Below are 26,431 nucleotides of genomic sequence, written 5' to 3'. Positions count from 1 at the left end.
CTGTAATATAAAAGAGAGATTTGGGAAGGTTAGAGTTAATGTAAAAAGATGTCCTTTTTCAACCTCATCTACTATATAATACATATTCCAGAGGGGAAAATACAGGTTCCTTACCAGATGACCCACAAGGGGCCAGCAGGTTCTTCTTCTTCCTCTTCTTCTTCTTCTTCTTCTTCTTCTGCTCTTGATGGATGTTTTAGTCTTTAAAAAGACTTTTCTGCGTCGTCTTCTTTATCTGCTGCTGTGTCGCTTGGAGTCACTGCAAATCACTGCAAATCGCTTGAGTCGCTCAAATCGCTCGGATATTTCACTTTATGGGGAGAGAGATAGAAGAGACTGTAAGCTCTTTTGAGTCGGACCCTCTGTGCCATTCATAGCAATACATACTGGGGTTCCCTTTCTGTATCATTCCCAGTGGTACTGCGCTACTGAATATGTTTCCTGCTCAATGGGGGCTTCTCATAACCTGCCTTGCTCTGATAAGTTCCCCTGCACCCATAACACAATGGATCCTTATTTTAGGCATTAATTCTGATTTGTGCTATTGTCTTTCTTCTCATGGCTTCCCTTACCCACCATCCACTCTAGTGCTGAGACCAATAATTGTTGCTAGGATGATTGGGACTCTAGTAACCAAATGACATTTGGTATTAACTGCTAAAGAGAGGCAGAGTAAACACCAAACACACATTGCCCTAGAACTATAACCACAGAGGATGCTGGGAATCGTAGTCCAGGTTTTAGACCCCATCATTGGTTTGTCCCCCCTGAAGTTGTACCCCCTGTACCCCCATGGCTGCTTTTTGGGGAAATGCAAAGTTGCCTAAAATGAATCCCCTTTTCCTGCTTGTCAAGCAAATGCAATTTGAAAAGACAAACTGACATTTCCAATAGACAGCTTCATGACAAGCATCTGCCCAGGCAAATGGAGGCAATGGGGGGCCAATTTGGGGATTTTTTGAGCCAAAGGGGTAATTTTGGGAGCTTTGGCCCTACTCCCCAAGCTACTATAAATCATTGGTGCCAAACCACCCCAAATTGCCCCTTGTATTGTTGTTTTTAATATGCCCCCCCCCCCCTGCCCCAGTGTTGGTATCTGCTGCACTTACCTCTGAAACCAGAAATGAAATAACTGTCACTGTCACGAGACATGACATCACCTTCCCTAACAGCTTTCAGCCAATCAGAGCTGCACAAGAAGTGTTATCAACAGTCATAATGTTATTCCAGTAACTGGCAGCCAATCACATACTCAGGTACATATGTGATAGTGTTTGGCTGCATGGTGAGACTTGTGACCAATCAAGCTCGCCCTTACTGATTCACATAAAAACAAACAAAAGCATCCTTAGAACCAGGGCCGCCATCAGAACTCACAGGGCCCTGAATGTACTCCCCCTGTCAGGGGAGGACTAAGCCGACCGGGCACCCTAGGCAACCCAGTCAGCCACCTTGCCCCAGGAACCTCACCGCCGTGTTTGTGCCATGGGGGGGGGTCATTACCCTGCAATGACAAGTGGGGAAGCCATTAGAAGGGATCACGGACTAGGGGTTGGCAGGAGAGGTACATGCCTGGCGTCCCCCATTGTTGCTCCCTAGTCAGCTCCTTCTGCCTCCCCCTAGGTCTAGCCCTGTAAATAAATAAGTAGTCGCTTACAACCCCCCCTACATGGGACACCACCAAAAAGGCCCATCCATAAGGTACATTAGTTCCAATGAAATAGTTAAAGAAATCAGAATGTTATCAAGCTCTTGACAGCTCCAGGCCTGATGGCTGCCAGACCATGTTTCCTATAGTATTTATTGGAAGATTCTTCCCAGACTTTTTTCTCAGTAAAAAATGACCTACAAAATACATGTATATTACTTTCCAAAAACATAACAGAAATCACAACTTGTATTTAGAGGGGAATTTATTAGCTTTCATATTTTTTCCATGTTTTTTTTTTTTTTCTATTTAGCTTAAACTCAAATTTTTCAAGGAAAAGAAGCATGCATTTTAGCCATTTTTTAAGCATAAAAATCACTAATACAGGTTTCGGACCCCTTATCCAGAAACACATTATCCAGTTCCAAATTACAGAAAGGCCATCTCCCATAGACTCCATTTTAATCAAATAATTCACAGTTTTAAAAAGTATTACCTTTTTCTCTTTAATAATAAAATAGTACCTGTACTTGATCCCAACTAAGATATAATTACCCCTTATTGGGGCAGAACAGCCCTATTGGGTTTATTTAATGGTTAAATGATTCCTTTTTCTCTGTAATAATAAAACAGTACCTGTACTTGATCCCAACTAAGATATAATTACCCCTTATTGGGGGCAGAACATCCCTATTGGGTTTTATTTAATGGTTAAATGATTCCCTTTTCTCTGTAATAATAAAACAGTACCTGTACTTGATCCCAACTAAGATATTATTAACCTTATTGGAGCCAAAACAATCCTATTGGGTTTAGTTACTGTTTTAAATATTTTTTTAGCAGACTAAAGGTAGGAGATCTGAAATACGGAAAGACCCCTTATCTGGAAGACCCCAGGTCCCGAGCATTATGGATAACGGGTCCCATACCTGTACATCTAAAAGCTGTGGATTTTCTGTAGAAGTTTATGAGGAGTTTCCCTAGACAAATTGCAGAATTTTTTAATTTCATTAAAATGGGAAATGTTTGGTCTTTCCGTTTGTGCTTTTTAAATTTGGATTTTCTAATAAATGACTGACATTTATGAAAATGAGTTTCGTTGTGGTTTCCAAAAACTCTAAAACAAAAAAATCCGAATGCGGATAAATGACCCCCAAAGATGAAGAAAATATCCTGGGCAGCTGGTTACATTCGATACCCTAGGGCATTTCTTTTAGGCTACATGGTTTGTAACTCTGGGAGGTTTATATAGCATATAGCATATGTTTGCTTTTTTTTCTATCTTGTAAAAATTCTACTGTGTAAGGCCTGAGTGAGGCTACCAAAAGGGAGGGGACTGGAGGTGCTACAACTGTATGGACGTTTGGCCATACTTCCAACAGAATAACTCAAAATAATACACAAAAAAGGGGGGTTGTGGGAGCACTCCAAGGCTTAGTATAATGTACCAGTGCAATGGGGGTGCAAGTGATCTGGTCAAATTAGCTACAAGCATAGAAAGGACAGAGGATTGATCCATGTACATTGCCCAGTCCCCTGTCTCACAAGTAATTTAGTATCAATGCCAGGGCATGTATTCCAAGCGCCAGGGGGTTTTTAGTTACAAAGTTATGAATATAAATTTGGTAAGTGCCATGATCGGTTACCCAAAACCCGAACATTTGCCAAGGTTCTGAGCAATCAATAGGTTGTAGTATATAAAGCCAGGAAAAAAGAAAAAAATCAAAATATGGTGCAGTATTCTTTGTAGGGCTATTCCACCTTTCTGTGTTACTATAGATTCAGGGAAGAATGTGTTCCTACACCCTTTTCATGCAGATAGAAAGTGGTGTAATTGATCTGTAACTTTGGGGCACTCTATATGGTAGAAGTGGGCACTCACAGACTTCAAGAACTTTCTTGCCTTAAATAAATCCCATTTTTATTCAAACAGCAGAATTAAAATTCTATAAAACAGGAGTGCTATATAGCATAAAACCTTTTTATTAATATATAGATTGCCACACTCACGGTCGTAGAAGGAGGACTCCTACTCCCTATTGTCTGTGTAGGTCCCTACCCTTAGGCCTACAGCACATGGGGCAAATACAGACATTTAAGTCCTTGCTAAAAACTGATAATGCCCTGCCTTGTTAGTAATGGGGATCCCGGGAAAGTAGCAGCACCAGCGATTTCCTCTTCTGTGGGAAAATAACCAACATTGGGGTTTTATATTATTTCCATTGCTTCTAATATCATAGAAACTACCAGACTGGAATAAACATTCACATATACACACATACACTCACATATACACTCACACATACAGACATATACACTCAAACATACAGACATATACACTCAAACATACAGACATATACACTCACACATAGAGAAATATACACTCACATACAGACATATACACTCACACACATACTCACATATACACTCACACACATACTCACATACACAAATATACTCACACTATACTATAGCACTGGAGTCATTTCTTGCTTGTACATAACATTCTGATTGTGTATCATATGTAAAATGTGTGTATAAATACATTTATTCCGGAAGGCAACAACTATATACTTAAACAGACGTCTGCAATCGCCGTGAAAAATAGACTCTGAGTGCCAATTTAGTAACCAAATGGGTGGGACTTGATAGATCGGAGTTGTAAAAAGTTGATGTATACTGAATGGGCTAGAAGTTGAGATGTGATTGCTTTTCGTCACGATTCTAACATAAGTCACCGATTGATTCCGTTACCTTTGAAATAACCAGCCACATTGAGTGATTAATAGCTAACGCCCTGGTTGGTCTGTATATACAAATTGAGTGCTAACAACGGGCGGGAAGAGCTCTATGGGGAGAAACTAGTTTTAAGATACACCGGGTGCATTAGGAGGGCTTCCTTTTGAGAAACAACATTTGAAACGCCAAACGATTTTGAGGAAATCGATCAGGGGATATTAATATTGAACCTTACATTTGGGTGGTGAAGCGCTCTATGATAAGCTAATGATGGGGTCAGTGTTTGGAATCTGCAGCCTTAAGGTTGCCACACGTGGCGAAAGATCGTCAGATCCGCCACTAACCTTCAGGGCTTAAACAGGCAGATAAGGAGGTAGAAACAATAGGATTTCTACCTCCTTCTGCCGATTCAGCGCTGAAGGCAGATTTTGGTCAGGCGCCTTCTATGGCGCCCGATGAAAATCTTTTTACTGGCCCGATCGGCGAGTCGACCGATATCAGCAGCTTCCTGCGATATTATCGGTGCGTGTATGGCCAGTTTTAAACTCAAGCGCGTTTCGTCAAAACCATTGGTCAGGGTAGATTTGTAATTTGTGCTAGCGGCATATTGTGACCTTGTAGTTAAATTGTGTTGCGCCAGGTGACGGGTAAGGTGAACTTTGCTCTCGTGTCGCGTTTCGGGAAGCTTAGAGGTAATTATAATATGACCGGGTAGGCCATATGGGTGACACCACCGAATCGAACGGAGAGGCTGTGGAGAGTGTGGAATCGATCCCCATCATTTTGGGACTTCGTAATTAATTGCGGTATAACAATTTACTTACGCTAAATTAGGGAGCGTATAAAGCTTCATTGTATGTATGCTTCTTATGTTTTGGTGAATTTTTGATATCACATTGATGTACACTATGAAATGTGTACATTAGAACACGCATCCCTCTGAATGTACGGTATGAATAAAGACATGACATGAAGCGTCGTTACAACTAGATGCTTTATTGATGTGCAACAAGAATTTAGGTGGTACCGATATATAAAAAATGAGTTCGATTAATGCATAAGTATAGTTACCAATGTGTAAAATACATCCAGTTTTGAGGTAAAGGATTATCGAGACGTGTAGTTGAACCACGGCAAACCCTGGGATCCACCGGATGCTGTGATTTGTGGAGCAGGGAAAGGTTAATTTATCCAGTATTCTACCATTATGACCGCCAATTAATCTGTAAAGAGCGATCCGAATACGTAGTTGAACCGGAGCCAATTAGATATCTTCCGGGGCTGTGATTGTTTAGTTAACAAAGCATACTCAATAAGTCTACATATTACTTACCGCAACCTGATTGTATTTGTGATTGTAATATGAGCGCAACATAACAAACACAAGTGGTAATATACCCAATCTATCCCACCCGGATAATTGAAAAAATCCCAGCATTGCTGAAACTCGAAGAGTTTTTCCCCCCATGAATACCAAGGACAAAAGTGGTAGATATATATGCAGAAGGGTATAACACCTAACGGGTATTGTGGGAACTTACCTATTGTAAAGTATAGTCAGTGATTATATGTGTTGTCTTGTGAGTGGTTGCATAGAAGGTGATATTTATACCTAAGGTAATTCGCAATAGTGTAACAAAATCCAGGACCTGCTGGCTATAGTTTAGCCTGCAGTACTTTGCAAATAGGTATAAGGTTAATTTTGGTTTTAACACTTTTTCTTTTCTTTCTATAATTTTTAAAGCGTAATGGGACAAAATGCAAGCTTTGTAACAATTTTCAGAAATGTTATAAAAACCATTCTGTTTAGCATAGCTTTGTAGTTTGGTAGTTTGCAGTAGAAAGATGTATTTACCCTTTTTTGTTTTGTCAGATTGTGTACTTTCAGAAAATGTATGGTTTTCTAGGGTCTCGGTACTGTTAGGGGGTCTTATGGCACATAATACACATACCGGGTGCAAAAACTGCATGAGCTGGAGCGTCATTTGTGAAAATTTATATGCATTTTTTTCATTTGGGTGCCCCTGTACTCCGCATAGTTTGGTAAATCTATGCATGTAGGGCATCAAACTGTTCAGTAGGCCCCTGGTGTTCCTATTTGGGGTGATTTTCTTTTGTACGCAAGAAATTGAAATCTGAAATATCATAGAAACCACTAGCTTTAGGAAAGCTTTGCAGATTGGTACTTTGGTGTAGAAAGGACTCTTTACCCATGTTGGATTTGTCTGAATGTGTACTTTCCAAAAATATATGGTTTTCAGGGGTAACCCTATATTTTTGCAGTTTCTATCCCACATAAAACTGCCATGTGTTTATGAATTAGGTAAAAGTAAGCCATGGAATTAGTGCACACACGGTATATTTTGGGGTCTCAAAGTGCCATGTGCTTTGATAAACCTATGTACAGTGGGCATCAAAGTGTTCAGTAGACCTCTGGGGTTCATATTTAGGGTGTTTTAACTTGGTACCTAATCACCTATAGAAAATAAGATGCTGCATATTGGAAGTTTTGAGGTAATTTTTAGAAATGTAATAAAATCAGCAAACTTAGGAAAGCTTTTGTGACTTGGTACTTGAGAGTAGAAAGACAGGGGAACCCATTTTAGATTTGGGGGAATGTGTACTTTCCAAAAATATATGACTTTCTGGGGTGAGCGTACTTTTTACTAACTTTATCCCACACAAAATGATGTAAATGTGTTGATTTTGTAGAAGCTGAAATGACAGAAATGGCAGATCATATGGGATATGTTCACATTGGGGCCCCTCCATGCCACATACTTTGGTAAACCTATACATATTGGGCATTAAACTGTTCAGTGGACCCCTGGGGTTCATATTTGGGGTGTTTTACCTTGGTACCTAATGCTATGTGGGAGATAAGATGCTGCAAAGTGGAAGCTTTGAGGGGATTTTTGGAATTGTCATCAAAATTGCTAACTTTAGAAATGCTTTGCGGCTTGGTACTTTGGAGTAGAAAGACACAGGTACCCATTTTAGATTCGGGGGAATGTGTACTTTCCAAAAATATATGGCTTTCTGGGGTGAGCGTACTGTTTTTGTAGTGTTGTCCCACACAAAATGATGTAAATGTGTTGATTTTGCAGAAGCTGAAATGACAGAAATGATAGATCATATGGGGGAATGTTCACATTGGGGCCCCTACATGCCACATACTTAGCTAAACCTATACATATTGGGCATCAAACTTTTCAGTGGACCCCTGGCGTTGAAATTGAGGGTGTTTTATTTGGTTACTTTATGACCTGTAGGAGATAGATACTATAGAGTGGAATCTTCGAAGCGATTTTTTAAAAATGTCACAAATTTTGATAAAAACCAATAACTTTAGGAAAGCATTGCGACTTAGTACCCTATTTTTCGCCGTATAAGACACACTTTTTCTTCCCCAAACTTGGGGGGAAAAGTTTGTGAGTCTTATACGGCGAATGCTCCTTCCTCTATGTGCCGCGGCTCTCTGCCGCATACTCGCTTTTATAAGGTTGCGCCCGTGCGTACTGACGTCACACGCACAGGGCGCAACCTTATAAAAGCACGGAAGCCGCAGGGAGCCGCGGCACAGAGAGGAAGACATCGCAGGAGCCGGAGGCCGCTGGGGGATAATGGAAGGTGCTTGGGGGCCCGGGGGGGAAGCTGAAGTATGCTGTTTGTGCCGTGGGGGAGCTGGAGGATGCTTGGAGGCCCTGGGGGAAGCTGAAGGATACTTGGGGGGGCCCTGGGGGAAGCTGAAGGATACTTGGGGGGGGCCCTGGGGGAAGCTGAAGGATACTTGGGGGGGGGCCTGGGGGAAGCTGAAGGATACTTGGGGGGGCCTGGGGGAAGCTGAAGGATACTTGGGGGGGCCCTGGGGGAAGCTGAAGGATACTTGGGGGGGCCCTGGGGAAGCTGAAGGATACTTGGGGGGGCCCTGGGGGAAGCTGAAGGATACTTGGGGGGGGGCCCTGGGGGAAGCTGAAGGATACTTGGGGGGGGCCTGGGGGAAGCTGAAGGATACTTGGGGGGGGGGGCCTGGGGAAGCTGAAGGATACTTGGGGGGGGGGCTGGGGGAAGCTGAAGGATACTTGGGGGGGGGCTGGGGGAAGCTGAAGGATACTTGGGGGGGGGGGCTGGGGGAAGCTGAAGGATGCTTGGGGGGGGCCCAGAGACAATTAACTTTATACAGTTGATATAAAATATTTTACTACAGTATTTGCTTCAGAATCTTTTTTTTTTCTAGATTTTCCTCCTTTAAAATTGGGTGCGTCTTATAGGGCGAAAAAAATGTGGTAGTTTGGAGTAGACAGGCAGTTCTACCTATTCTGTATTCCCCAGAATCTGTTCTTTCCAGAAATGTATAATTTTCTGGGATAAACCTTCTGTTAGTGGAACTTTTGGCCTCGAAATCTAAAGTATGCAGCTTTCTGGAGCAGTGCTTTGGAAATTTGGTAATGTACTGCTGGGAGTTTTTGACCTATACAAGTGAGAAATCTCCATAAAACTATATATATTTGGTATTGGCACGTTCAGGAGACATGGGACTTTCCAAATCAGTTGTATATTTGTGCATAAAATATTTTTTGTTTCTAGTATGTGTGTTTATATTATGGAAAATTTGATTTTTTTTTTCATTTTTAGACATTTAGAAGCCTACATCTTGTTACAGAATTGGAATTACACAAAAATTCTACCATATTTTGAAAGCTTAGGTTGTCCTGGACAAAACAATATATTTTTTTCCTGGGTAAACTAAAAGTCCCCCCGAGGAAAGGCTCCTAAAGTGAAACAGTGCAAAATGTTCGAAAACTGTCTGGCAATACAAGTTCCGCTTTGACCAAAACGGCTGGCAGTAAAAGGGTTAAAATGGCAATTTTGTATTTAGGAGTACCCAATAACACATACAGGTTATCCGGAAACCCATTATCCAGAAAGCTCCGAATTACGGAAAGCCTGTCTCCCATAGACTCCATTATAATCAAATAATTAGGATTTTTAAAATTGATTCCCTTTTCTCTGTAATAATAAAACAGTACCTGTACTTGATCCCAACTAAGATATAATTAATCCTTATTGGATGCAAAACAATCCTATTGGATTTAATTAATGTTTTATTGATTTTTTAGTAGACTTAAGGTATGAAGATCCGAATTACGGAAAGACCCCTTATCCAGAATGCTCGGGACCAAGGGTATTCCGGATAACAGGTCCTATACCTGTACTACTAAAAAAGGTTTATTTAGATGAAGCAGGGTTTTACCTATGAGCTTGTTTATGCAATATATTTTTATATTGTGGGTATAGTTTCCCTTAAGTGCTCTATGCTGTGAGACAACATACTGTAAATCAAAAACTTTTATTGGGCTCAATGCGATCATTTTATTGGCTAAACTAAAAGATACTACAGGAATGTGATCCCTTATCCGGAAACCCGTTATCCAGAAAGCTCCGAATTACGGAAAGCTCGTCTCCCATAGACTCAATTTTAATCAATAAAATTCAGAATTTTAAAACTTATTTCCTTTTTTCTCTGTAGTAGTAAAACAGTACCTTGTAATGGATCCCAACTAAGATATAAATAATCTTTATTGGATACAAAACAATCCTGTTGGGTTTGATTAATGTTTTATTGATTTGATAGTAGACTTAAGGTATGGAGATCCAAATTACGGAAAGACTCCTTATCCGGAATACCTTTGGTCCCGAGCATTCTGGATAACGGGTCCTATACCTGTACTTGGTAGTATTGCTAAAGATGTCCTCTTTGGAAATGGAATGCCCGCAGGAAGCACATGAAGCAGTGATCAGTTTCAAATCCACACACGTATTGTCCGGTCAGTGTAGGAGCACCCATTTGTTTTGGCATCAACAGTTTGATGGATCCTTTCTTCGCATTATCTACCTATATACTTGCACGCAACGATTCCAGGCAAAACTTGGTCTTGTAAAAAGTAAGTATGGTTACAACTTGGATTACACAGAAGAATTGGAATGTGTATGAAACACCCCAATATCTTTGTTGAGTTTACAGTAGTTTTACTGATTTGGAGTTTGACGTTTAGCAAAGTGAAGTTGAAAGAGCCATAGAAAGCATTGCTAAAACCCAAACTGCAGGATATGATGGAATTCCAGCTAAACTGTTTAACGTCCTGCAAGTTGGTGATATGAAAGTTTTGTTTGGGATATGCCAGCAAGTTTGGAAAACTCATTGGACTGGAAGTTCATCTATATCTTAAGACCTTAAAAGGAAGATACCAAAGAGGGTTGTAGTGCACGTATCTCCGGATCCTGCTAGACTCCAGCGGCAACGGCACTAGTGATCTCAGCAGATGGAGAAAAGCTATGGCAAATCTGCACAAATTATTAAAGAGCAGACATAAAAGATTTTCAGAACCCCAGAGCTGATTTAAGGTATTATTTGTCTCAGGGCAAAGATCTCATTGGGGGGCCCCCATAGCTTCCCTAAGACATTTGTGGCAGTACTACCCTGAAACTAGGGTTGCCACCTTCTGCCGTTCTCCTATCTCTCGGGGGTGACTGGGGTGGGGCTATGACATAGTAATCAGCAATAGGTCAGTTGCAACATCAATATCAGTGAGTCCTTCCTGGTTTTCCAAAATGGGAAATCTGGGCAGGCAGTTTTGCCCCAGACAGCCCTTCTTAAAACTGAACTGTCTTGGTCAAGACCAGACAGGTGGCAACCCTACCTGAAACCAGGGGCGGGCCAAGCCGACCCAGCGCCCTAGGCAACCCGGTCGGCAACCTCCTTAAGCCCTCTGGGAGGGGGGTCGCAATGCAAGATCATTGCCCCCACCATGTAATGGCAAGTGGCAGGGGCAATGACTAAAGGGAGCGGACTAGGGGTAGGCAGGAGAGGCTCCTGTCTGGTGCCCCCCAATCGTTGCTGCCTCTTCTGCCTACCCATAGTTATGGCCCTGCTTGAAACAGGTGAACTTGAAAGTAACAATTGTGTGCTTCATGCATAAAAATAAACAGGGCCGGGCCAAGTCACAGGCGCACCCAAGGCAAAGCCCTTTCATCTCCCTGCCCCACGGCATGTGTGTGTCTCTGTGTGCGTTTGCTCCCACGGTGATACGCAGTGGGAAGAGGGGATGAGGGATGAGCGTCACGGGGGCCAGTGAGCGATGCGTGAGGCCTCTAGGGGTAGCCAGGCAGAAGAGGTAGGTGTCCTGGTACCCCCCCCCACCTTTGCGCCCTAGACACACGCCTCTTCTGCCTATCCCCAGTTCCGGCCCTGCTGCTGCTGAGCAGGAAGCTTTTGTGCTTGAGGGAACACACACAAATGGTCCTGCAAGTCCAGCTGGCTTTGGTGCTACAACTCCCAGTACCCTGCATCCACCTTAGGGCAATGTATTATATCCATGGTACATAGTTTTAATGGGAAAGAGCAGGCAATGCAAAGGTACGTTCTGCTTAATTATACTTTAGCGTTGCCAAGATGCTTAAAAAAAGGTGCAGGTGTCCCTTTAACATGTCCCAAAACCTACAACAAGTATAAGTAGAATTAAGCTGCTTGTTGTGTGCTTCTTATATGCTTTGGGCCCAGGGCACTTTCACATTTGTCTGGTTGTACTGCCATATGTGTGTGTATCTGGGGGGATATTGTGATTATCTTTATCCTATATAGTAGCATCATGGGAGTTACAGTGACTATTCTGCTTATAGGTTATTATGAGACTGTCTAGTAAAGTCCAAATATTGCGAATCTTGTAGTGGTTTGTATGGGTTGATGTGTTAAAGGGACAGAGTCTGTGTGTTATTAGTATTTAAACAGAATGCTGTCTAGTGGAACCATAACCACCAAGGCAGATAGAGTGTATATATATATATATCTCATATAGATATCCTTACAGCAGAAATGTACAGATTGGCTGCCCTGCCTTGTCAGATTCTAGCATTATCTAACAGTTACTCAAAGCCGAGAAAGTAGAAAGATATATCTACCCATTTTAACCTTTGGAAAATGTGTCCTTTGTGAATATATATCATACTTTTGCAGGCTCTTATGACACAATGTGTTGAAGGTGCTTATTTGTGCATAAGTATTCTTTTCATTGTGGGGTCTTTATATGCTATTGATCCATGTATTTTGGGCATTAAACAGCTCAGTAAACCCTGGAATTCATTTTTGGTTGTTTGATCTCGGTACAGGAGGGTTTGTGGGAGATATGATGTTGTAACATGGAGCTTTCATCTGATTTTATCTCCAGTCTGCTGCCCTGATGGAGGGGAGAGTGGAGCTGAAGGAGTGAGTAGAAGAGCTTGAGCACAAGTGCATCCAAGGAGAGACAGGCGGTGCTGGTAAGTAGTTATCCCCGGCTGGTATTTGTATAGTTCTACACATGTATCCCTACCCTCTGCTATAGGCAGCTCACTTATAGGGCACCTATCATTGAAGTATATATTACCCCGCCCAACATGTGGGCTAATCACATTTATTCTGGTTTGGGGACAATACTATTTTGGGCGGATATTGCCCCTAGGAAGCGTCCTGCCACCATGTTGAGAATTACTCATGTGCATAATGGGGAGAGTCCCAGTCAGCACATTATGCACTTGTACATGTGACACAGGATCAGCCAATTACTTGCCTGTTCTTATGTCACAAGTGTTTTCTGGCTTAAATATTATTTGCCTCCAACCGTTGTGTGGGCTCTTATAACCCACTCCTCCGGTAAGGGATCGATGTGTATTCATTGCGCCCCTGCTTTCCCCGCTGCTTGCTCCCTGTGAGCCCAGACTGCAGGTTGTTAGATGGGTTCTTTAGGTGCCAATAAGAGGCTGTGAGACTTTATTTCATGTTACTGGGAACTCGTCAGTGATTCTGTGTCCGACCTATGGTGCACTCTGTACCTGCCTCCTGTCTGCTGCTACAAAAATTCAAAAACTCCCTTGTTGCTAAAGTAATTTTGATCCTAGCAACCAGATAGCTTTTGTAACTGCAAACTGCAGAGTTTTTGAACAAATATTGAAATAATTTAAAAAGTACAAATAATAAAAATAAAGACCAATTGTAAATTATTTGAGAATATTTCTCTCTACATTATACTAAACAGTTACTCAAAGGTGAGCAACCCCTTTAATATTATACAGCAGAAGATAAACATGATTGGATGCTGAATGTCCCTACAATGCAGCAATGTATCAGATTATTGTGTGGGTGCTACTAGGAAACTAGGCTGGGCGCCCAGATTTTGCAGACGCTCAGGGGCAAGTTCTATATGTAACTTCCCTGAGGCCCCAGAACTGTTGTAATGTCTCCCCATGCTGGTGTTTGTATCCAGCAAAGCTTGGAAGCTCTTTATTCTGCTCTTGTATAAGGCACGGTGCCACAGGGGTTCTGCCCGCTGCTGCTTCCTGGTACCTTTATCCTCATTCACACGCACCTGGTTCCGATGGCACCGGCAGGACTAGGGATCCATATATTATGAAATGCGAATGGATTTGACACATATAAAAGAGTTACCTGTGTGTCAGAAATCAGAAGGATTTCCCTTCCCCTCGGTATGGGGGTTCCATAATGTCATTATTGCTCACCTGCTAATATTCTGTGTACCCAGGAGAAATGGTGCCATAGTAACCCTACAGGGACTGGTTTAGGCTTTGTACCCACAGGTACCTTCTTATCTGCCCAATGAATATTGTATAATGCATTTTACCCTTCAGTGATTGGGGCTCAGGGCTGGAGAGTGAGGGAAGGGCAGAGCCAGTTTGCTCATGTGCATTACATTCCCTATGGGGGGGCACCGGATGAGCCAGACTGTGGGTGAATGGGATCCATTCCTCATACTACGTAATGTTACAAAATGGGCAATATCTCTATGCAGTGAGAATCCTTTTATAAGGATTTGCTGTGTGATACATTCACATGTCAGTATCACATTCAATTCTGGTTTCTTTTATAAATGATCTTATCTTTACCCTCAGCTTTTCTATGCCTGTATGTGCCAGTGGGGGGCACTGAGCGTACAGCCTTCATGCCATGATGGGAAATGGTGGGAGGATCCCAAGAATGCCCATTAGAACCTCAGTCTGTGAGCTCAGTATGAGAATGCTCTGGGGAGCAGCCATACCCGCACGAGGACTTCTCCCACTCCCTCCCCTTCAATGTGTTACCCCTGTCAAATGAGCCCAGTTACCAAAATAAAGACACACAGAGCCGCTTGGTGGTAAATCTGTGTAAGTCACAGTTTTATTGTTGATAAACATAATACATTGCGCTTTTTTATTGGTCCTGAGGAAGGCAAAAAAAAACCTCTTAGAAGCTATGGCCAATCTGCTTAATTAGAGGGAAAAATTCCTTCCTGACTCCTCAACGGCAATCGGATTTGCTCCCAGGATCAATGCGCCATATTAAACCAAAGAAATGGGAGAGATGGAAACAACAGGGAATATGGCAGAATACACATGGCCGCCATTAAGCTGCTAGATGAATAGTGCATTCCTTTCCATTCCATTGGACCCCAGGCAGCCTGCAGACCCCGGCTTCTGCAGTCTGAGGGATGGAGTGAAAAGGAATAAAGGGGGACGCACTGCTGTTGGAACTGCAGTGTAAGCAGGGGGCCACCGCTGGTGGAAGATAGAGGGGAAGACAGCAATATGGCAGTATACACAGAGAACCATCAAGCCACAAGGTGAATACAGCATTCCATTGGACCCCAGGCAGCCTGCAGACCCCGGCTTCTGCAGCCTGAGAGGTGGAGTGAAAAGGAATCCAAATGACTTTGTGGCTTAAGGGTGCTGTTATGTATAAAACCATATAATGGATTGAGTAGGGGGCACCGCAGGTGGAATAGTGGCGGCTGGAAGGGGTAGCACCACTGGTGGAATGTGTTGGGCAGTAGTGGAGGCACAGCTGGTAGAATTCGGTTGTTCTTACCTACTGCTAATGAGGGTACCTAGACAGAGGTGCAACTGTACTTGGTACCCAGGAAATTGGTAGTGGTGCTGTCAGTAGGTGCCTTTTCCAATATGTTTGAAGGGCCATAGAAAGAAGAGAGAGAAGCATAGATTTTATACAGCACCTTAATATCTCTCGTTGTCCCGCATCAGGATGGCCTTGTTGACAGCCTCTAGTTCTTTATAGAGGCCTTTTAGGTGGGCTTTAATATATTTATAGTCCCCTCGGAACTCGGCCTTGAGAAGGAATCGCCACCATTTTGTTATTTGGATGCAATCCCTTGCCATCCACAGATCGTAAAGGGCCATCTTGATGTCGCCTGTTATCTGGCCCCTAATGCCCTCCAAATAGGGGCCTGCGCGTGGATCCTCAAAATCCCTGATCTCAAAGACATCCAGATGAGGGGGGATCCAAAATGAGATCTAGAGAAATGCAGGAAACAAGAAGACATTAAGTTTAATCCCAGTGATAATATTGAGAGTGACAATCAGCCCAAATAGCACAGCAATGTGTATTTATTACCACTAGGGGCGCTTACCTTTCCATAGCGGTACTCATAGTACTGCCTGCTACTGGCACTCATGCCCATCTCTGCTGCCCCTGTAATATAAAAGAGAGATTTGGGAAGGTTAGAGTTAATGTAAAAAGATGTCCTTTTTCAACCTCATCTACTATATAATACATATTCCAGAGGGGAAAATACAGGTTCCTTACCAGATGACCCACAAGGGGCCGGCAGGTTCTTCCTCTTCTTCTTCTTCTTCTTCTTCTTCTTGTTCTTCTACTCTTGATGGATGTTTTAGTCTTTAAAAAGACTTTTCTGCGTCGTCTTCTTTATCTGCTGCTGTGTCGCTGGGAGTCACTGCAAATCACTGCAAATCGCTCGAGTCGCTCAAATCGCTCGGATATTTCACTTTATGGGGAGAGAGATAGAGAGAAGAGACTGTAAGCTCTTTTGAGTCGGACCCTCTGTGCCATTCATAGCAATACATACTGGGGTTCCCTTTCTGTATCATTCCCAGTGGTACTGCGCTACTGAATATGTTTCCTGCTCAATGGGGGCTTCTCATAACCCGCCTTGCTCTGATAAGTTCCCCTGCACCCATAACACAATGGATCCTTATTTTAGGCATTGATTCTGATTTGTGCTATTGTCTTTATTCTCATGGTTTCCCTTATTCACCATCCACTCTAGTGCTGAGACCAATAACTGTTGCTAGGATGATTGGGACTCTAGTAACCAAATGACATTTGGTATTAACTGCTAAAGAGAGGCAGAGCAAACACCAAACACACATTGCCCTAGAACTATAACCACAGAGGATGCTGGGAATCGTAGTCCAGGTTTTAGACCCCATCATTGGTTTGTCCCCCTGAAGTTGTACCCCCTGTACCCCCATGGCTGCTTTTTGGGGAAATGCAAAGATGCCTAAAATGAATCCCCTTTTCCTGCTTGTCAAGCAAATGTAATTTGAAAAGACAAACTGACATTTCCAATAGACAGCTTCATGACAAGCATCTGCCCAGGCAAATGGAGGCAATGGGGGGCCAATTTGGGGATTTTTTGAACCAAAGGGGTAATTTTGGGAGCTTTGGCCCTACTCCCCAAGCTACTATAAATCATTGGTGCCAAACCACCCCAAATTGCCCCTTGTATTGTTGTTTTTAATATGCCCCCCTGCCCCAGTGTTGGTATCTGCTGCACTTACCTCTGAAACCAGAAATGAAATAACTGTCACTGTCACGAGACATGACATCACCTTCCCTAACAGCTTTCAGCCAATCAGAGCTGCACAAGAAGTGTTATCAACAGTCATAATGTTATTCCAGTAACTGGCAGCCAATCACATACTCAGGTACATATGTGATAGTGTTTGGCTGCATGGTGAGACTTGTGACCAATTAAGCTCGCTCTTACTGATTCACATAAAAACAAACAAAAGCATCCTTAGATCCAGGGCCGCCATCAGAGCTCACAGGGCCCTGAATGTACTCCCCCTGTCAGGGGAGGGTCAGCCACCTTGCCCCAGGAACCTCACCGCCGTGTGTGTGCCATGGGGGGGTCATTACCCTGCAATGACAAGTGGGGAAGCCATTAGAAGGGAGCACGGACTAGGGGTTGGCAGGAGAGGTACATGCCTGGCGTCCCCCATTGTTGCGCCCTAGGCAGCTGCCTCTTCTGCCTCCCCCTAGGTCTAGCCCTGTAAATAAATAAGTAGTCGCTTACAACCCCCCCTACATGGGACACCACCAAAAAGGCCCATCCATAAGGTACATTAGTTCCAATGAAATAGTTAAAGAAATCAGAATGTTATCAAGCTCTTGACAGCTCCAGGCCTGATGGCTGCCAGACCATGTTTCCTATAGTATTTATTGGAAGATTCTTCCCAGACTTTTTTCTCAGTAAAAAATGACCTACAAAATACATGTATATTACTTTCCAAAAACATAACAGAAATCACAACTTGTATTTAGAGGGGAATTTATTAGCTTTCATATTTTTTCCATTATTTTTTTTTTTTTTCTTTTTAGCTTAAACTCAAATTTTTCAAGGAAAAGAAGCATGCATTTTAGCCATTTTTTAAGCATAAAAATCACTAATACAGGTATCGGACCCCTTATCCAGAAACACATTATCCAGTTCCAAATTACAGAAAGGCCATCTCCCATAGACTCCATTTTAATCAAATAATTCACAGTTTTAAAAAGTATTACCTTTTTCTCTTTAATAATAAAACAGTACCTGTACTTGATCCCAACTAAGATATAATTACCCCTTATTGGGGGCAGAACAGCCCTATTGGGTTTATTTAATGGTTAAATGATTCCCTTTTCTCTGTAATAATAAAACAGTACCTGTACTTGATCCCAACTAAGATATGATTACCCCTTATTGGGGGCAGAACAGCCCTATTGGGTTTATTTAATGGTTAAATGATTCCCTTTTCTCTGTAATAATAAAACAGTACCTGTACTTGATCCCAACTAAGATATAATTAACCTTATTGGAGCCAAAACAATCCTATTGGGTTTAGTTACTGTTTTAAATATTTTTTTAGCAGACTAAAGGTAGGAGATCTGAAATACGGAAAGACCCCTTATCTGGAAGACCCCAGGTCCCGAGCATTATGGATAACGGGTCCCATACCTGTGCATCTAAAAGCTGTGGATTTTCTGTAGAAGTTAATGAGGAGTTTCCCTAGACAAATTGCAGCATTTTTTAATTTCATTAAAATGGGAAATGTTTGGTCTTTCCGTTTGTGCTTTTTAAATTTGGATTTTCTAATAAATGACTGACATTTATGGAAATGAGTTTCGTTGTGGTTTCAAAAAACTCCGAATGCGGATAAATGACCCCCAAAGATGAAGAAAATATCCTGGGCAGCTGGTTACATTCGATACCCTAGGGCATTTCTTTCAGGCTACATGTTTTGTAACTCTGGGAGGTTTATATAGCATATAGCATATGTTTGCTTTTTTTCTATCTTGTAAAAATTCTACTGTGTAAGGCCTGAGTGAGGCTACCAAAAGGGACGGGACTGGAGGTGCTACAACTGTATGGACGTTTGGCCATACTTCCAACAGAATAACTCAAAATAATACACAAAAAGGGGGGTTGTGGGAGCACTCCAAGGCTTAGTATAATGTACCAGTGCAATGGGGGTGCAAGTGATCTGGTCAAATTAGCTACAAGCATAGAAAGGACAGAGGATTGATCCATGTACATTGCCCAGTCCCCTGTCTCACAAGTAATTTAGTATCTATGCCAGGGCATGTATTCCAAGCGCCAGGGGGTTTTTAGTTACAAAGTTATGAATATAAATTTGGTAAGTGCCATGATCGGTAACCCAAAACCCGAACATTTGCCAAGGTTCTGAGCTAGCAAGGGAACCAGATTGTAGGAGGAAGACTGAGGCAGCTTACTAGAATCAGAGTCAGGCAGGCCAGATCAATACCAAAACCGCAGTGCACAACAAAATCAGTATCCAGATGAGAAGTAAAGCAGGCAAAGGGGGGCAGTCCAGGCAGAGTTCAGTCGAAGTCAAGATACAATTTAACTGCACAGCAAGTAGTGGGTTCCTGGTTCAAATCTAGACAGGATGTTACAGTAAGCCACATATCATAAATATTTACTTCCAGTTATATTTCTTATAGGTTGGAACCTCCCTACATAGTAGCATTTTTTGGGAAACGTGTCTCCAGACCAGGGCATTGGTCTCAGCATTTATAGAAGAGAGATTACCAAGACCAACACCCATTTTTAAAAGTCATAAGACAAAAATTAAATGGACAGGCGTGGGGGTGTAACTTTGTAAATAACCCCCCACCTCTTTAAAAAAAAAAAAAAATACACATACTTGTATAGATGCTAAAAAGGCTTGTGAATCAGGGGGCCAGGGAATGTGCATTGACCAATAATCCCCTCCTTTTCTATGTTTGTAGTAACTTGGCAAGATCAGTTGCACTTCCATTGTACTGGTATATTTGACTATTCCTTGGGTGCAACCACAACCCCCACTTTTGTGTATTCTAAACCTGCCAAAAACAAGGTGATAGCAAAAATGACAACCCTATAGCCACCTCATATGGCAGTGACATCAGTGGCACCTACAAAGGCAGACAATTGTCCCAAGCATAAATGCTTGGAAATGGGCATTGATGGGAACAATCAGAATTAGAATAGACAGAACAGTACTGCAAGGACTAAAAAGCCTGTCAAACAAAGATGAAAGCAGGAGGAGTAAGATTTAAGAACATTCAAGGCCATGTTAAAGATCAGAAAGTGCAGGAAGCTAAAAAAGGACTACAAAGTACCAGCCAAGGGTCACATACCAGTAATCTATTATAAAATGCCCAAGGACAAAATAGACACAAGGCCAGGATTCAGTATAAACAGGGAGAGGGAATTATGGGAAGTCCCTAGTCAAGAGCACATACAAAAGGTATTGAAGTGGGAATAACCAGGAACAAATTATATATATTAGGCACAGAATGCAATATAAACCCAGTCCAAGCCCTGCTTGTATAGGACCTTTATTCAAAGAATTCTCAAATCCTTGGCGCTAACACTGTACGACTGTGATATACAGTGGAGGAAATAATTATTTGACCCCTCACTGATTTTGTAAGTTTGTCCAATGACAAAGAAATGAAAAGTCTCAGAACAGTATCATTTCAATGGTAGGTTTATTTTAACAGTGGCAGATAGCACATCAAAAGGAAAATCGAAAAAATAACTTTAAATAAAAGATAGCAACTGATTTGCATTTCATTGAGTGAAATAAGTTTTTGAACCCCTACCAACCATTAAGAGTTCTGGCTCCCACAGAGTGGTTAGACACTTCTACTCAATTAGTCAACCTCATTAAGGACACCTTAACTAGTCACCTGTATAAAAGACACCTGTCCACAGAATCAATCAATCAAGCAGACTCCAAACTCTCCAACATGGGAAAGACCAAAGAGCTTTCCAAGGATGTCAGAGACAAAATTGTAGACCTGCACAAGGCTGGAATGGGCTACAAAACCATTAGCAAGAAGCTGGGAGAGAAGGTGACAACTGTTGGTGCGATTGTTCGAAAATGGAAGGAGCACAAAATGACCATCAATCGACCTCGCTCTGGGGCTCCACGCAAGATCTCACCTCGTGGGGTGTCAATGATTCTGAGAAAGGTGAAAAAGCATCCTAGAACTACATGGGAGGAGTTAGTTAATGACCTCAAATTAGCAGGGACCACAGTCACCAAGAAAACCATTGGAAACACATTACACCGCAATGGATTAAAATCCTGCAGGGCTCGCAAGGTCCCCCTGCTCAAGAAGGCACATGTGCAGGCCCGTCTGAAGTTTGCCAATGAACACCTGAATGATTCTGTGAGTGACTGGGAGAAGGTGCTGTGGTCTGATGAGACCAAAATAGAGCTCTTTGCATTAACTCAACTCGCTGTGTTTGGAGGAAAAAAATGCTGCCTATGACCCCCAAAACACCGTCCCCACCGTCAAGCATGGGGGTGGAAACATTTTTCTTTGGGGGTGTTTTTCTGCTAAGGGCACAGGACAACTTATTCGCATTAACGGGAAAATGGACGGAGCCATGTATCGTGAAATCCTGAACGACAACCTCCTTCCCTCTGCCAGGAAACTGAAAATGGGTCGTGGATGGGTGTTCCAGCACGACAATGACCCAAAACATACAGCAAAGGCAACAAAGGAGTGGCTCAAGAAGAAGCACATTAAGGTCATGGAGTGGCCTAGTCAGTCTCCGGACCTTAATCCAATAGAAAACCTATGGAGGGAGCTCAAGCTCAGAGTTGCACAGAGACAGCCTCGAAACCTTAGGGATTTAGAGATGATCTGCAAAGAGGAGTGGACCAACATTCCTCCTAAAATGTGCGCAAACTTGGTCATCAATTACAAGAAACGTTTGACCTCTGTGCTTGCAAACAAGGGTTTTTCCACTAAGTATTAAGTCTTTTTTTGTTAGAGGGTTCAAAAACTTATTTCACTCAATGAAATGCAAATCAGTTGCTATCTTTTATTTAAAGTTATTTTTTCAATTTTCCTTTTGATGTGCTATCTGCCACTGTTAAAATAAACCTACCATTGAAATGATACTGTTCTGAGACTTTTCATTTCTTTGTCATTGGACAAACTTACAAAATCAGTGAGGGGTCAAATAATTATTTCCTCCACTGTAGCATGAAAAAAGCAAGAATTTGATCCAATAATACCATGCTTGATGGAAACATCAACATTCAAGGGCATCAAAATAATATGCTTGGCACAAAACAACCTTGTCTCTTCAAAGGTTTTTCAGTTCTTTTATCCAGGGTGCCATTTGTTTTTTCTCCTTATATTATTCAATAGAGTTTTTGTCACTGTCAATGTGAGTGATAACCCCTTAACAAAGTCTGATTATGGTTATGCACAGTTAGGATTCAGCCATGGTCCAGCAACAAAGGCTTCCCAGAGGGACCTTAATGAAGGAGTACAAGGGTTTTTCTGGTGAGAACCAAGGTGATATAAATGTCCGGTCCTGCCAGCATATGCTTTCTATTAGGGTGAACTGGACACAGATGCCTGATGGCACACTCCATTTCTATTGAGCAATTCTTAATAAAATCAGTAATACTCATCAATGGAAATGATGTGTGCCATAAGGATGTGCACATTGACCCGCCATGTTTTGGTTTACCTTTAGATCAGGTGGGGTTGGGTTGAAATTTGGGCAAGCATTGGGGGTTCAGACTAGGGAAGTACAATCTTTATCACATACAGAGCAGAAAGAAGCAGGTATGGGTTGGGTGTGAGTCCTACAATGGCAACATTTTGTGGGTTAGGGTCCTGACCTGAACATCTCTACTATGCCATAGGTCAACCACATAAAAAAAACCAAAATAGGAAAGAGTTACTCAGTTCTCGTTGAGTTACCACTGTGATAAGGATTTTATAGTAGACTTGAAGCGCGGAGATCCAAACTACAGAAATATCCCTTTTCCAGAACACCCCAGGTCCTGAGCATTCTGGATAATAGATCCCATACCTGCACTCCTACCTGTTGTCATAGTTTAGGAGCTTTTTATTTTCATACATCATCCTAAGTCCCATTTTCTCCTTGCCTTGCCCAGGACTGAATTCCAACCCTCACTCATTATCTAAAGAACATAGTTCTACATAGACTTTCTTATTGTCTTCCCATCTTTTCTTTTCTTTTCTTTATAATGAATAACGCTGGGAAGTTTGGGGCACGGTGATTGTGTTTTCACTACACAGGAGGAAGCTGCGTTTGTTTTTCCAATTATAAAATAATTGAGGGGCTGTAGATCTGCATTATTCGTCGGTGCTTCATAAATAAATGATATGACTCTGGCAGACTTGCGCCGGAATGCGAGCATTTGTTAGGAAAAGTGACTGATCCTGGAGAAATAATTATAATAATAAATAAGTAATGCCTACAGAACAAATCACCATATTCTGTCGATCTGTCAGCAACTACGGCATAGTCCTAGCTAGCTGGATCTTTCTGACGTACTGTATGCATCTAGTTATCCCTTTAGGGCCAATAGAAAAGCCCAGAATGGGTAAGTTATTTTCCCTAAGCACCAGTCTCAGATGGGGGGCTTTTTCCCATGGATTAGTCCTGGTGTCAGGGGGTCAAACACGTGCACGATATTTATTTTTAGCTACATATTTACACAATGGTGGCAGGGGAAAATAGATATTGACTTTAGTTCAACCACTGCGGATAATTTGCAATATTGATCTAGGGCAGAGCTGTCCAATTTAGTACATGCTGTGGGCCGATATTATTATTATATATTATTTCTCATATAGCATGTGGGAGGGGCGGATTAAATTAAAATTATGATGTCAAACAGTGAAGTCTATGGAGCCTTCGAGCAGACTGGGGGGCATAAAAATCTCCTGGAGGGCCACATCCGCCCCACGGGCCTCCAGTTGGACAACCCTGACCTAGGGGAAGACAAAGACCTTTGAGTGGCTCAAGTGCTTAATTAAAGATAAAGGGAGATAAAACTCAGTTTTTTTTAATTTTTTTTTCTCTTCTTATCTTGCTATAGGTTTCTCCAACCAACCAGACAACGTAAACAGGAGAACGTAGAGGCACAGGTATAGGATCCATTATCCAGAAACCTGTTATCCAGAAAGCTCTGAATTATGGGAAGACCATCGCTCATAGACTCCATTTTAATCAAATAATTCACATTTTTAAAAATAATTTCCTTTTTCTCTGTAACAATAATACAGTACTTTGTACTTGACCCCAACTAATGTAACATGTAATTATTCCGTACTGAAGACAACATTGTCCTATTGGGTTTGAATGATTTTTTAGTAGACTGAAGATATGAAGATTCAAATTAAGGAGAGATCTCTTGTCCAGAAAGCTCCAGGTCAAGATAACAGGTCCCATACACACAACCAGCATTTTCCACCAAAGCCTCTAAGACCCCCTGTCCCATGTAGATGCACAGGCAGAGTGCCATTAGCTGTTCCAGGGGCTCCCTGCTCACTAGGGACTGTTACCCCTTCCTTTGTGGTGATCGTTTGTACAGAGCTTCCCCCATAGGCCCTCCTACAACTTACGCCTTAACACTCAGTTTCCTTTCTGGTATACACTTCTCTTCAGGGGCTCTACCCCTCTTCTAAGCACTCCTTGTTGGAACAACAGGCTGTCCTTGCTAACTAGCCCTCCCTACCTTTTACTCCTGGAACTCACTTTGCAAAAAATTGCAATTAAATTTAGAAAAGTCTTGGATTCAAAGTAAATACATCACTGAAATTGTGCAATTGTGATTTTGTTTTGGACGCGTTGGTCAGTCCCATTGTTTTAACAGCTTTTCTCCTGAGCAAAAGGACTGACTACCCCTCCCCCATAGTTATTTACAACATGCAGCACATTCCTAGTTAGTGGTATTTATATGCACCATGTATATCCTTGGCTTGCAAAATGCAGCTTAAGGTCTGTATTCCCACTGATGTTTTCAGCCAAGCCTCTTTTAGTTTCCATTGACATACTTTCCCAAAATATGTTATTGTACTATAAATAACACTCCTAGAGGGTTCATTCCTATTTTGCTCCTCAAGCATTGCTTTTCTACCCATGTGTACGCCCAAAACAACTGCCAACCACAAAACAGGCACAAATCCTCAAATATCCAGGTCGGCAGTAAAGAGCATCATGTGACACTTGCCTCAAGATGAGCTGCATGTCATACTTTCAGCTTCTCCTTTATAAATGGACAATATGGCTTCCTGCCAAACGCTGTCCAAAGTACAATGACTTTGTTTATTTTTATCACAGCACCGTTGTGACATTGCAAATGGCATTAGAGAAAGGCAGTTCACCAAGTTCAACCCACCAATGTTGAGTAAGGCCAGCTGCCACTTTAGCTTCAAGATCAAATCTACAGTAACTTTGCTTAAAGAGGGAAAATTTGAGAAGTGGAATGTTTTTGCCAAATATATAAAGAAGAGTGTTGAGCACACATCTCACCATTACTGATCCTCCAGTCCAGTAAATAAGCCCTCACTAGAATGGGCCCCACTCCCATGGCCACTTTAACATTCCAGCGGGCCCAGGGCAAAGATCTCATTGGTCAGCCCCAAAGAAATTTGTAATAGGACTACCCTCAAGCAGAAGAACTTGATTATATTACATGAAGAAATAAAGAAACAGCCTGAGCCTTACTAAAGCACACATAAAGTCCAGGCACACCGCACTGGACCAACAGTGTCGGGAGTAGACGAATCATAATCCAAAATCTATGGGAAAAAACTGTAACTTAATTAGGAAAGTTTTTTCTCCTGGAATTGAATCTCGTCCATGAGTTTTTATGTGATAAACCTTGGGATAACTTTTTCTCACTGAATTAAATCTGGTTTAAAGGTCTCAAGAAGGTAAATGATAATACACTATGGTTATTGAGCTCTTCTTGCTGATTGTAATGAGGGGTCTGCCATTTCTGGGGGAAGCTTCAGTGGATGGTGGGCCCCAAGTCTTGCTGGGCCCTGGACACATGCCTCTTTTGCCTATTTATTAAAATGGCCCTGCCCACTACATTAGGACCCCATGAGAATCTTCACATTTTGCGAACCTCTGCCATAGAGCTCGTAGAACTCTTCACAGAGAAATCTTCTATGAAAGTGTTCACAACCCCACCTTAATTTCTCACCAAGCCTGATATTATTTGAATTCTTGGAGTCAGGGTAACAGGAGTTGTAGATATCAAGCCAGCTAGTGTGGCATATGGCATCACACATTTTTCAGCTGGGGCACACAGGCCTTCCCTAGGATGATGTAGATCTGGCCTATGCTTTTATTCTGTAAATGGAGGGTAAGATATGCAACCCTCACTACCTACATCATGTTCAATGGATATCAACTCTCACTACCTACCCAATGGTCAGTGGGTATCCCTGTGAAGGGAGTGTGTGCATCCCACCCCTGTTGATACAAGGTGGTTCAATAAATGGGGTAAGCTCCCCAACTCCGTATAAGTGTGTGTGGCTTAGTTTTAACTCTTTGCATTGCTGTAAGGACTCTGCCGGTCATATAGATGTTCTGCATGACCAGTACAATATAAGGTTTAAACAACGGGCATGCAGTG

General features: G+C 42.2%; 1 long non-coding RNA gene across 1 annotated transcript in view; it reads left to right on the top strand.

The window, feature by feature from the left end:
* Positions 1–23,999, top strand: part of LOC116410304 — a 64,449-nt gene extending 40,450 nt beyond the window's left edge. Inside the window, exons 4-5 of the long non-coding RNA XR_004222263.1 lie at positions 12,613–12,703; positions 23,882–23,999. This is a non-coding gene — a long non-coding RNA (uncharacterized LOC116410304). The remainder of the gene's footprint in view (positions 1–12,612; positions 12,704–23,881) is intronic.
* Positions 24,000–26,431: the final 2,432 nt, after the last annotated feature.

This window comes from Xenopus tropicalis, chromosome 4 (assembly GCF_000004195.4).
Source record: "Xenopus tropicalis strain Nigerian chromosome 4, UCB_Xtro_10.0, whole genome shotgun sequence".
In the NCBI taxonomy this organism is placed as follows: Eukaryota; Metazoa; Chordata; class Amphibia; order Anura; family Pipidae; genus Xenopus; species Xenopus tropicalis.
Note: the sequence above shows the minus strand (reverse complement) of the source record. Positions and strands in the feature narration are given on the sequence as shown.